The 13,866-nt window shown below is 42.6% G+C and overlaps 1 protein-coding gene and 1 long non-coding RNA gene across 6 annotated transcripts in view; one reads left to right on the top strand and one right to left on the bottom strand.

Moving 5' to 3' along the window:
- Positions 1-1,103, bottom strand: part of FGF1 (fibroblast growth factor 1) — a 102,166-nt gene extending 101,063 nt beyond the window's left edge. For all 5 annotated transcript variants that reach the window (XM_061189770.1, XM_061189771.1, XM_061189767.1 and 2 more), the window contains exon 1: positions 730-1,103. The gene's annotated coding sequence lies outside the window, so the exon portion shown is untranslated. The remainder of the gene's footprint in view (positions 1-729) is intronic.
- An 8,038-nt stretch (positions 1,104-9,141) lies between these two features.
- The window catches only part of LOC133091009 (uncharacterized), a 42,811-nt gene continuing 38,086 nt past the window's right edge, over positions 9,142-13,866 (top strand). The window contains exon 1 of the long non-coding RNA XR_009700837.1: positions 9,142-9,176. This is a non-coding gene — a long non-coding RNA (uncharacterized LOC133091009). The remainder of the gene's footprint in view (positions 9,177-13,866) is intronic.

A 13,866-nucleotide genomic window follows, 5' to 3' on the forward strand; every position in this document is an offset into this window, starting at 1 on the left:
GTATGCGTGTGCAAGCGATGGGGACACCTATCCATACCCTCAAGAGGCACAGGTACATGTCACGTGCTCGGGTGGCAGAGATGTTAGAAGGAGAACCCAAAACTCTGCAAAATGTCATTCTTCTTTGCCCCTTGACTCTGCTTACAGAGCAATTCTCCCCAAACCCTTGATTTTCTTCTTCTTCTTCTCAGCCAAAGAGAGTTCTTGGATCTGTTAAATATATTTTGCAGGGTTCCAAAGTCGTCAGGAAGAGATGGGGAAGGGGGGTGAGGGGAAAGGAAGCTCTGCAGATGCCATTTGTATTTTCTCCCTTTTGCCCAATTACAGGGAATCAGCTGGCATCCTTTTATTTATTTCCTATTCGATGCAGAGCTTTTAAAAAACTAAGCATTAGCATTACTGCAATGGGATTTGTCTAATGATTTTCTGGGAAGTGTCTTCTTGGATCTCAGCAAAGATAACTCACTTTGTAGAAACCCTTTCCTGCTTCCCTGCTAAGAATTCGACTCACCCAGTTCTTTCGGGAAGCAAGCTGGCCTCCGAATGAGAGAAGGGAGTACAGGAATGCTTTAGTCTAGCATCCATCACACAGCCTCAAGCCTGCCACCGACTCAGATCAGGGAGAAGGCGGGGAGGGGGTGGGGGGGAGCGTTCATGCAGAGCGCAAGCCTGAAGCCAAGCGGAAAGTCCACAGCAATCGGAGCCCCTTGGAGAAACGGATGCACTCACCTCTGTACTTTGGCTCTGGGGCACTTTCTTTCTGGGGTGATGGCAGCTGTGCAGCCTACGGCATCCACACTGTCCTACCAGGACCGCTGCAGGCAGGCCACCGCGGGAGGAAGGGAGCTCCCATCCTCCATCAGAAGGGAGTGGCCTTCACCAAAGGAGGCAATGCCCTTATTCCCCTGGAGTCCAGGCTGTTGGAGCTGCTTGTTCTCTCTCTCCTGCTCCCTCTCTGATGTGTATGGAGCTCAGGGAGCCCCCAGAGAAGGGCTGTGTGCACACCACACACCACACCCGCCCTGATCCAGGTGGTCTCCCCAGCCTTGGGGAGCCTGGGGCGTGCGTCGTGAGGCCACCCTCATGGGGTCCCTACCAGTGTGGCTGGTGTACCCACAGAAAGCCCAAGGACAAGCACTTGTGTATTTATTTCTGCCCCTCTCATGTGATCTTATTTTTGGACCAAACACAAAAGCTATTTGGGGGCTGGACAGCTGCCAGGTGAAAGGGCAGTTATCTCATCCAAGTTGTCTCCGTGCCTCTCTCTGAACTAGTCCCTGTTACCTTTCTGGGTATAAGGCAGAAGGGGGGGAGGGGGGCTTGCTCTGAACCTTACTTTTAATATATCTGAGCTATTAGTCCAAATTACTAACTTTATTTTAACCAGTTCATCCCCACCCTTTGAGGTTTCACACAAGATCAATCTAACGAACAAAGTCACAGCTTTTATATCTGAGGCTGGTGGGCATGTCCTACAGTCAACACGCATCTGGCCGTCATCTACACACTGCTGTAGACACAGAGACCCTCTTACCAGCACTGGGTGGGACCCCACCCCTGGAAGGCACTTGTGAGCGATGTGGAGGAGTGAAGCTGTAACACTGAATCACACAGATTCTGGCTGTTTCCCCTGGCTGTTTCTGCTTCTAATTCCTAGGCTTGTAAAATTTAAAATATTTAAAAAGCTTGGCTTTTCGCCTCTGGTTCTTCCTCTTCAGACCTGAATGGGAAGCTTTGAAACCCTCATGCCTGACAAAATGCCAATTCCATATCATCATCTTCGCCATCACCACTGTTATTTCTTGAGCCCTTGCTAAATGTCGTTTTCATGCTGAGCTCTTTTCTCGCGTTGTCTCATTTATCCTCGCAACAGCTCTGTGGGGAAGGTAATCCTGTTCCGATCTGACAGCCAGAGAGGCAGAGGCTGGGGAAGGTGAGCTTGCCAAGGAGAGAGATCCCAGCCCCCATCGTCTGACTGAAGGGCAGGAACTTTCGGTCACTTTGCTCCCTGTCTCCTGAAGCTATCAATTATTGAGATTTCACTGTTGTTTTCATTTTATAAGAAGGATAACAAAAACCTCACATTAGATTCAGACCCATGACTTCAATCCTCAATTTCTTTTCCCAACCTCAGTTCTTGAAGGGGAAAAAGAATAAGGTTTTCATGTGTTTACAGTCCCAGGCCCTGATTCTAGGTACAGGATGGAGAGTCTCTGGCCTCCATTCTCCGTGGAGCCAGTTTCCTATGAATAATTCACTGTGCAAACACACACACACCAGAGAGGACTGGGTGGGGCCGCCCAGACTGTGGTCCCCACTGCATCCAAGGTGAATTGCCCTTTCTGTCTGCTACCTTGAGGGAGAGCCAGGGAGATGGAGCCCAGTAGCTTGTCCAACACTGCCCTCTGCTGGCCACTAGCATGCATTACCCCTAGGATGGTGGTCTTCAAAACTTTCCAATGGGCACACCAGGGATTATTTTTAGAGTACCAATTTCCAGGTTCCCAGTTTCTTTAGGTACCTTTTCCTAAAACTGATTTGCCTGAGAACATGTCTGTGTTCATAATAATCCTACCTTTACTGGAAAGCATACCCCTCACTCTTCAAAAATCTTACTAAGGAGCCATATCCCCGAATGTAAAAATGTCCAGGTCCAGGTTCTCAAACTGGAAGCTTCCTTTAAAAATTTAATTCAACTTCCCTTAATAACTAATTAAGGCAGTTTTTAATTTAACAACTTTGTCTCTTCCATCCCTTGAATTTGAGGGAGAGTACCGTGAAAGTTGTAGAGAATATTAGAAATACAAATAACAGATTAATAGGTACATTTAAAGAATATTGTCACAGCTTAATTTTTTAATTCCAATATTTACAATATGCTGGAAGTTATTATCTTGAATCCATATGAACTTAGTGGTGAACATTTAACGTCAATTTTTAAATGTGAGTATAAGTAACATTATTTTTCAAAATTGTTTTAGAAGGCACAAGGGCAAAAATGGGTGAAGACAGACTATTGCAGCCTAGGGGTGGCCCTTGTTGACTGATAATAGGCTCTTATCTATCCAACCATCCATCCATCCCTCCATCTTTCCACCCATCCAGCCAACACCCATTGAGCATCTACTATCTGTCAGGCATTGTTTTGGGCACTAGATATAAAAATGGTGAGCAAAAACTGACATGTGACATGCCAAATTCTTACTTATGAGTCCCTCTAGGGAATTGAGTGAGGGGAAACAGATTAATTTAGTACTTTCTCAAATAAATGTAAAAATTCACATTTGATAAGTACTTCCAAGGAGGGGTATTCAGTGATGAGAGAATGTATAATGAGGATTGTATGTTACGAAGATTGACCTAACTCATGGTGGAGATGTTAGGAATAAGGTCTGAAGCCAGAAAAAGGTATTCAGCAATCTTTATGAAAGGACTGTGAAAACCCAGGAAGAAAGGCCATTTTAATGTGGGAGGATTGGGGAATAGGATCAACCTTTGCAGAGTCAGTTGTTTTTAGAAAGGGCCTTTGCCCTTACACAAATACAGTCCATATTAAAAAAATCACTGGGACCAAATTTTCCTCAGGGAACATTTGGCAATTTCTGGAGACATTTTTGGTTGCTGCAACTGGGGTTGTGCTCACGGCATCTAGTGGGTAGAAGCAAGGGATGCTGCTAAACATGCTGCAGTGTTCAGGATAGCGCCCTCCACAACAAAGTATCCAGGCTGGCCCTAAAGTCAATAGTATTGGGGTTGAGAAAGCCTGTTATAGATGAGGGCAGGGCAGGCCTTGTCCAAGTGTCTACAGTGGATGTGGACCTATTCATCCATTCATTCATTCGACAGGTGCTTATTGAGTACCCACTATGTTCAAGACACCATTCTAGGCATAATCGAGGCATACCAGGCACCCCCTAACCAAAACTGTCATCTCAAATGGCCTACCTGGGTGTGTTCCTGTTACCCAGCCTAAACTTTTCACTATTAAAATGGTGGCAAAACTGGTCTTGCTGTCTGTAGAAAAAGAGACAAAAATCTATGGATATGATTCACAATATGGTTGCTGCAACATTGCAAGAGTGAAAACAACCTAAATGTCTGTCAACAGGGGAATAGCTACATCATTTGGTACATCCATACAATGGTATACTGAGCAGCCAATAAAAAAAGAAAGAGGCAAATTTCTTTGAGATGACACAGAAAATAACCATGAAGATATTAACTGGAAAAAAATTTCAGAATAGCAGGTTAAATGTGATTGATCTGAGTTGTGTTTTTAAAATTGGTTTATGTGTGTGTGTGCTTGTGCATGCAATTGCTGGAAAAAGTCGCACCAAATTCTTAAAAATGGCTACCTCTAGGAAGTGGGGAAAAATGTGTAACATGTTCATTGGGAAAAGTCCCCCACCTAATTCCCTCCTTTCACAACTGTTAGATTCTCCCCAGTTCATCCTCTCAGTTACTACCGATATTCAGCCAGTCACCAACTTCTGGAGAACATTCAAAAAACTTCCAGGACAGTATCCATTCCTTATTAGTAACCCAGGGTCCTTCAAAACTTGCCTCCAGCCAGTCTTCATGGGCTCTTCTTGGGAGCCGCTCTTCCTGCGACAGCCCTGTTCCCACCCCCCCTCCCCAGAGCTTAAGTCATAGTGAACTCACCAGGACTTGTCACACCATACTCTTTCAAGACAGGCTCACCTCTGTGCCTGAAAAGCAGTCCTTTTCTTTTTCTACCTGTATTAGTCAGGATAGACCAGGTTATACTACGTTTATAAATAATCTCCAAATTTTAGTGACTTAAAGTAACAAAGGTCTATTTCTCATACATCAACATGGACATGTCCATGTGTAGGTTGGCTGGGCAGGTCTGCTCCATGTCATCCTCAGTTGAGGGCCCAGACTGAGGGAGGTCCAGCCCTCTGCTTACAGGAAGGAAAGGGGAGAGATGTTTACTGTTACACTAGCACCTGGCAGTTACTCCTACTCACATTTCATTGGCCAAAATGAGTCTTATGGCCACACCCAACATAAAATGAGGTGGAGAATTTTAGTCCTATTATTTGCTTGGAAGGTGAGGAGGCGAGGGTCATAAATATTTGGGGAACCTGAATTCTATAATTGCTGGGTGCAAAATACATATATATATATATATATATTTTATATATATACATATATATATATATATATATGTAATATATATATATGTATATATCTCCACAAAGTCAAGTTTACTGATCACGTTCAAACAATCTATATCCTTACTTATTTATCTGGTCATTTCTTGTGATTTTTGTCCATCTTAGCTTCATATGTTTTGAAGCCACATCATAAAATGTATACAAATTTTATAATCACTCTATTTTCCTTGTGAATTGAAATTTTTATCATTATGATGTATCCTTCTTTAGCTGTAGTAATGCTTTTGGCCTGAAAATATGTTTTGTCTGATATTAATATATACTATAAATATTAATATAATTTTGCTTAATATTTATGTTTTGTCTACCCTTTACTTTCAACATTTTAAAATTAATGTTTTAGATGTGTTTCTTATAAACAGTATATAGATTTTTAAAATCCAGCTCAATACTCTTTGACTTCTAATTGAAGTATTTTGTTCATTTACATTTAATGAAATTACTGATATATTTGGATTCAAATCTACCATCTTATTAAATGTTTCCATTTGTCACATGCTCTGTGTTCTTTTTATCCTCCTTTCTTTTTTTGCTTTTGGAATGGCTAAATATTCTGTTTTACCCTCTCTTACTTTGAAAGTTATATACTTTTTTTTACTATTCTTTTAGAAGTTATTCTAGAGATCACAATATGTATCTTTGATTTATCACAGTCTAATGTTAATTAACATCTTTATCTTCTTCCATAGTAATACAAGGACCGTAGAACATTTTAGTTCCATTTACCCCTCCCTCCTTACTTATGCGTACTTGTTATATATTTTAACTTTTTAAATCCCCAGTGGACATTGCCATGTTGTTTTGTACAGTCTACTTCATTTGGATTTCCTCAAATTAATCTCTGCATTGTTCTTCGTTTTTTCCTGAACCTGTAATCTATCATATTAAATCATCTTCCTTTCCCTTAAAGAACATGCTTTAGTATCTGCTGCTGGTAAAGAATCCTGAAAATGTCTTAATTTAACCTTTGTTATTAGAGGCTCTTTTCACTGGGCATGGAATTCTAGGTTGGCACTTCTTTTCTTTCAGCACTTGAAAGATATTTAAATTGTACTAATTTCTAGCTTCTATTGTTTCTGTCAAGAAGTAAGCTAACTTACTATTCCTTTTTTCAAGTAATGATAGCTGCTTTTAACATTTTTTTCTTCTCTTTGTCTTTGGTTTTCATATATTTTACTATGATGTACCTAGGTGTAGTTTTTATTTATCCTGCTTGGGGTTCCCAGGGATTCTGGAATCTGTGGCTTGTTTTTAGTCAATTTTGGCAATTTCTCAAATATTTTCTCTTCAAATTATTGCTACTGCCCTATTCTCTCTCTCGTCTCCTTCTAGAACTTCAATCTTCACTCTATCTTCCATATCTCTTATTCCCTCCACTGTATTTTCCATCCTTGTGTCTCTCCATGTTTCATCCTGATATTTTCTTCTGACTTCCCAGTTCATCACTTCTCCCTTTGACTGTGTCTAATCTGCTTTAAACCCATCCACTCAGCTCTTTACTTTTGTTATTATATTTTCAACTCTAAATTACTGTTTGGTTATTTTTCAAATCATTATTGTCCCTTTTTTTTAAGCTTCCAGTTCTCTGCCATATTTTTAAATCTCATCTTTTATCTCCTTTGTACAAAGTCTGTGTCCAATAACTCCAAAAGTGGAATTCTCTGGGATTGTTTCTATTGTAGTTGTTTCTGTTGGATCTCATTCATGTTGTCTTGTTTCCTCATGTGTCTGGGTACCTTCAGACTGAATTGTATGTGAAAAATTGTTAGTAGAAGTAAAGTGAGACATTATGGTGTTGTCTTCCTCCAGAGAGTACTGTAAGTCCCCTACATGTGAACAAGTTCCATTCTGAGAGTGCGTTCGTAAGTCCAATTTGTTTGTAAGTGCAACAAAGTTAGCCTAGGTACCCAACTAACACAATCGGCTATATAGTACTGTATTGTAATAGGTTTATAATACTTTTCACACAAATAATATATAACAAACACAAAAAATAAACATTTTTAATCTTATAGTATAGTACCTTGAAAAGTACAGTAGTACAGTACAACAGCTGGCATACAGGGGCTGGCATCGACTGAACAGGCAAGAAGAGTTACTGACTGGAGGAGGGAGAGGAGGTGGGAGATGGCAGAGCTGAAGGATCATCAGCAATAGGAGATGGAGGGCAAGCTGCAATTTCACTCATGCCTGATGTTGATGGCACAGGTTCTGGTTCCTTGCTGGATTCAGTTCTATCTACCCTCTTTAAAAATCGATCCAGTGATGTCTGGGTAGTAGCTCTTTTTTTTTGTCATCGTAGATGACACAGTAGCACTGGATTGCATTCTGAACGGCTGCTGCAACCTTTGTGTACCGTTCTATGTTCACATCCTGTGCCTCAAAAACTAACAGTGCCTCCTCAAACAGAACTAAGTTAGGTGATTGGACACTGGAACGCACGTTCGCATCTTTGAAAATTTGCAACTTGAAGGTTCGTATGGAGAGGACTTACTGTACTTACGTTTGCTTCTGCTAGGCACCTGGGGATACTAGCAATCTGGTCTGGCCAATCTGCCCTTAATCCAGTTTGAAGAATTAAGCTCATTGGAAGCTGGGTTGGGACTCTGCAAAATCTGGTTATTTTCAGTTCACCTAGTCCTAAGGTGCAATCCTTCAGGGTCTTTGTCTAAAATGAGGAGTTACAGTACCCCGGCTCCTTTGGTGGGCACTGGATCCCAACTTGTGTCCCCTTAGACATGCAGAGCTGCCTAGGTGCTGCTTAACCTCTCAGCTTCTTAGTTGTCTCTTCCTGAGACAGCAAATATCCCAAGGGGGAAAGAGCCCCCAGTTGTTGGGCTTGTCTCCCTGAATGGCCATCTTTCCCCAGAACTTGGTTTGGCAATTCTTCATGATCTTATTAAGTTTTTGGTGCCTTCAGGCTGATCTTATTCTTATTTTGTCCAGCCTTTCTAATTGTCCCCAGCAGGAAAGCAGACCCCAGTGATCTAGTCTGCCGTTACCAGATGGTAAGAAATATAAATGTAGGAAGTTGTCCAGGTGTTTGTGCACGTGCACACCTTATGTGAGTGGTGGGCACTGGGGTCAACCAGAGAGCATGTGCTTATTTTTGCCTTATGGGGATGAAAGTCTCATGTTGCCAGATTTTCTAATTTTTTCAAGAGAAGTAGGAAATGTGGGCTTTTTAAATGTGAAATCCCAATTTTCAATGGTGGTTAAAAAAAATTAACTCTCAATGAGCCAAGCAAGATCCATCTGGGGTCCAAACCGAGCCCACTGGATACCAGTCTGAAATAGCTGGACTACAGTCTGTGTTGATGGGAGTAGTGGGGTGAAGGGTGGCTCTCCTTTACCAGTAAATGCTAGCCTCCAGCGGTCCAGGCTGCCTTGAATAAACACCAGGCCCTCATACAAATAACTTTAAAACCACTTTATGTCTCTACGGAAATCTCTTAAAAATGCCAAGGGGGAGGATGGATTCCAGTCATAACACCAACAACATTTCTGAAAAGCCTTCTCCCATCTCTCTCCCAAATCCTCCTCATGGCAGCTCAGCAGCTACTCCAGACCCCAAGAATTCATCTCTTTAATTCCTCCCAATTCAGCCCATCCCTGGCTCTTATCTCTCTTGTCCCCCCTTCTCACCTTCTGATCTGTTCTGCTTTTTCCATTAGGTGATTCTCCACCTTTGCTTCAGTGAACCCATCAAGTCATCTGAGTCACAGCACCACACAGTTCAGAACCCCTTCCCATAGTTTCCTACCTTCTGCACAAGAAAGGCTCCAAAACTTAGCGGGCCAAAGCTAAATCCTCCTTCACAGGAAGTGGGGGCAGGGAGAAACGATGCTGTAAATATTCTAAAATATGTGTGTTTTCCTGTCCCATCAGCTATGCCATCTGGGATGGGGTGAAGCCAGGACAAGATGTCATTTTGCAAAGGAGGCAGAGCCCATATCAGGATGCTTTGGCACCAGGGTGAGTTTTCAGATGGCTGCCATCTCCTTGTCACTTACCTTCTACTGAAAGGACAGGGTCCCACCCAAACCACGACCCCTCCCACAAATGGGGAGGGAGAAGCCAGAAGGAAGAGAAATCAAACGTGGACTTTTTCTGATGTGTCTAAAAATAGAAAGTTGGCAAAGCATGTCACAGAATACAAAGTATTTGATAAAAATAGCATCTGTTGAGCTTGGAACTCAAGCTAGAGATGCATGGAAATGAAATTTATTCCTTCCTTTAGTGTTTCCATATTAGTGTGACAATTCTGTCTCTCTCATTGATGAGGGTTCAGATGCTGCTTTCTGTGGCCAAGTGGCTTCCTTTCCCAGGGTCTGATGGTAGAGGAGGTGCTGGCCGAATTAAAGAAAGCACTAGACTGAGAGGGTCATGGATCATGGGTGTGGGTCCACCACTCTCACACCCACCCTTGACTTTGACACACAGTGTCAGGGCTCACTTACACCAGCTTGTGAGTTTTCTAAATAAGCCAATGTTGTTGACTCACAGGAGCCTGAATAGTAATAATAACTGTGTAGTAGTATTACTCCCCCAGAGAGAGGCCACTTGCCATTTGGCAAGTCCACAGAGGCTGCTGTCTGCCTTCCCCTCCCGCAAGCAGCTACCCAAGGTGTCTGGGGCTCACATTCTCCTCCTGCTACTGAGGACCCCACAGGGCTGTCCCTCTCAGGTCAGGATGGGACTCAAGACCTGCCCTTTCTCAAAGCACATCCCATAGCCCAGGGAATTACTAGCCACAGGACTGTTGCCTCTCACCAGCTCTTCCAGATCCCAGCTCCTCAAATGTCCTGCTCTCTGCTGAGTTTCCTTTACCGAGAAGCAAAGCTGAGCCAATCTAATAATAAATGAGAACAAGGGATCAAGTGGCCCCTTTTAAATGAGCTAGGTTTTTAAATTAGTTCTTTTAATTGTGGTAAGATACACATGACATAAAGCTACCATCTTAACCATTTGTAAGTGTACAGTTCAGTGGCTTTAAGTACATTCTCATTGTTGTGCAGCCATCACTGCCATCCATCTCCAGAACTCTTTTCATCTTCCCAAAATAAACTCCTTACCCAGCAGACAGCAACTCCACATTTCCCCCTCCCCCCAGCCCCTGGCAACCACCATTCTACTTTCTGTCTCTATGGATTTGACTACTCTAGACAGCACATATCGATGGAATCATACTGTATTTATTGTTTTGTGACTGGCTTATTTCACGGAGTATAATGTCCTCAAGGTTCATCCATGTTGTAGCATGTATCAGAATGTCCTTCCTTTTAAAAAAGGGCTGAATACTATTCCATTGTATGAACATACATACCACCTTTTGTTTATCCATTCATCCATTGATAGACACTTGGGTTGCTTCTACCTTTCGGCCATTGTGAATTATGCTGCAGTGAATGTGGGTGCTCTTTTCCTGCTTGTTTTGACCCGTTTGTATTTTAACAGGATTTTTAAGGAAGGTAATCCAAATGGTGCAATATTTCAGGGATCTGAGGCTGACCCCTTGAGAGCTGTTTTAGGTGGAGGCAGATTTGGTGCTCTTGCATCAAACTATGTCACGTGCATATGGGGCTGCCTGGGGATATGTGTTCTGGTATCGTGTGTTGTGTGCTTTCCTCACTGACAGGGATAGGAACTTATGTCCAGTGGAAGGAAAATGTTTCTGACTATAAACACTTCTTAAGCTACTCGGCCATGGGAATCTTGACAGTGGTTGATTGGCAGACAGTGACAGTGGGAAGTGATGGGGTGATGCAGATGCAAGAAGGCTTTGATATCAAACCAGCAAATATGTGTCCCCCACATGGGCTTCAAACACCTGCCTTGTCCTGATTCTTTAGGGTCCTTGCTGATTCACATCCACCCCCTCCCCAAGATCTCCTATACCTTTAACTCTTAATTTCCCCACCATCAGCATTGCAACATGCTCAAGTGTAATGAAACAAAACTGCAAAGCAAATCATAACCTCCCTCCCCCCCTCCCCGACCCTGAGCCCTATCACACTTCTTCTCCCACCCTCTCTCCCTCTCTTCCTCCTGGAGACCTGTCTTCCCTCCTCACTTCCACATCCACATCCCCATCCCCACCCCCACTGACTCCTAAACCCATCACACTCTGGCGCCCATGCTCTCCTGGCTCTGGGTTCCGATATGACCTTGCTGAGCCTCCTGATTTGAGCTCCTGACAGACCCGAGTCTCAGCCCCCTGTTCAAGGCAAGAGCCCTGCATCCTGAGTGGTCCTGGCATCTTGCTTCAGAGGCAGTCCCTAGAACACCAAGAATTTTATATTTTATTAATTTTTTAATTTTTATTTTTACACAGTTTTTAAAGGTTACACTCCATTTACAGTTATTACAAAATATTGGCTATATTCCCCGTGTTGTACAATACATCCTTGAGCCTGTCTTACTTCCCCACCCCTACAATGCCCCTCCCCACCCTTTCCACTGGTAGCCAGTAGTTTGTTCTCTGTATCTGTGAGTCTGCTTCTTTCTTGTTATACTCACTAGTTTGTTGTATTTTTTAGATTCCACATATAAGTGATATCATACAGTATTTGTCTTTCTCTGTCTGACTTATTTCACTTAGCATAATGCCCTTCAATTTTTTGTAGCTTAGTAATATTAACTTGTATATATAAACCACATCTTCTTTATCCATTCATCTGTTGATGGACACTTAGATTGCTTCCATATCTTGGCCATTGTCAATAATGCTGCTATTATTTATTTATTTATCTTCCCCATCAAGAGAAGGAGATGTAATCCAGAACCACACCCTTACAAACTCAGGAATAAAAGCAATATTTGCAGGTCACTTTTCAGACAGTGGAGTGTAGAGATGAGGCAATCACCTCTATCATTAAACAGACTTTGATACGACTCCCGGTTCTGCTAGTTGCTAGCTGGGAGACCTTGGGCAAGTTTCTTAAATGCTGTGCCTCCTCTCCTCACCTCGAGATGCAATTGTAGTTGCACCTACCTGGTAGGACTATTAGGAAAAATAAATAAGAAAATGTGTGTTGACGGAGCAACTAAGCCTGTGTGCCGCAACTACTGAGCCTGCGCTCTAGAGCCCATGAGCCACAATTATTGAGCCCGTGTGCCACAACTACTGAGCCTGCGCGCCTAGAGCCTGTGCTCCACAACAAGTGAGGCCACCGCAGCGAGAAGCCCGCACACCACAACGAAGAGTAGCCCCCACTCACCGCAACTAAAGAAAGCCGGCATGCAGCAACAAAGACCCAACGCAGCCAAAAATAAATTAATTAATTAAAAAAAAAATGTGTGTCGAGTGCTGAGCACAGCGCATGGCTTATAGAAAGCATTTCATAAGGATGAGCTCTTATTACTCCTTTTTAATTGGTGTAAGTTGACCTTAGTACTTAAGTCTGTCTTGCTTTTCATACCTGTAAAATTTGAACGAACAAATGTGCTAAGACTAAGGGGTTTAATTGCAAAATTCTCTAGAGAATAAATGGTTTCCTAAGAGATCAGAAACATTTACTAAAGACTGCATGAGAACTGCAGGGAGAAACATCGTCTAGAGGCTGCTGAAAGGCAGAGTCCCTGAATGAGGGTGAACATTCCTAGATGTTGGGAGATAAACCAAAAGACTCCAGAGTGTGATTATACGTGTGCCTCGGTGATTAGCGTCAGATAAGATGAATGATCTCTACGATGCAAGTACAAACACAGACTGTGGGAAAACAGCCACTGGAAAAGCTATTGGAACTAAAATTAGATGATAGTCAACAGTCTGGCCACCAGATGAGGAATCTACTGTTTGATAAATTTCACAAAACTGTAGCCCTCATTTTAAAATAAGTAGAGATATTCCAAGAACAGATTGCAGGGTCCATGAATAGGTATAGGGATCTGATAAAATAGCTGAATTGTAGGCAGAAATTGAAGGACATTGAGGTAACACTGACACATGCTGTTCCACACATGGAGGCTGGAGGGTGGCTGGACTGAGGTGGAGCGTCTAGTCCTGTGTGGTGCTGTGTGGCAGCTGGGAGCATGTGTGGCTCTCCAGTACCTGACCTGTGGCTGGTGGACACTGAGAGGTGCTGCGAGTGTAAAAGATGCACAGCTTTCAAAGGCTGAGTAAAAAAAAACAATGTGAAATGTATCAACAATGTAAAAAATATTAGTTGCATGTTAAAATAACAGTTTAGATGTAAATGTTGGGTGAAATAGAAGATATGAAAATCAATTTGACTGTTTATACTATTTTAATGTGGCTTCTAGAAAATGTAAAATTACCCACGTGGCTTGTATTTGTGACTTGCTTTATATTTTTACTGGACTCTGCTGGTTGGTTCAGCTCCACACTCCCCTTGCTCCACCCAGATCCAGCTGGTATAAACCATGACCTTGGACAAGTTATTTAACCCGTGGAAGCTTCAGTTTCCTCATCAGTAAAAGAGTGGTTGTAGGAATTAAAGGGGGTAATTAAAAAGCATTAACAGTGTGCCTTGCCCAGAGTAGGTAGTCAACAAATGTAAGCTATTTTTTTCTGTTGTTAGTTAAACCCATAGAGCTGGAAGTTTCCTATAGGTCAGTAGCATTACGTATTTAAGGCAATACTAGAGGATGCCGTCACAGTCTACCAAATGAGAGAGGAAAATCTGCCCACCTTTTAGAGCAG

The sequence above is a fragment of the Eubalaena glacialis genome, chromosome 4, assembly GCF_028564815.1.
Source record: "Eubalaena glacialis isolate mEubGla1 chromosome 4, mEubGla1.1.hap2.+ XY, whole genome shotgun sequence".
NCBI classification, from domain to species: domain Eukaryota; kingdom Metazoa; phylum Chordata; class Mammalia; order Artiodactyla; family Balaenidae; genus Eubalaena; species Eubalaena glacialis.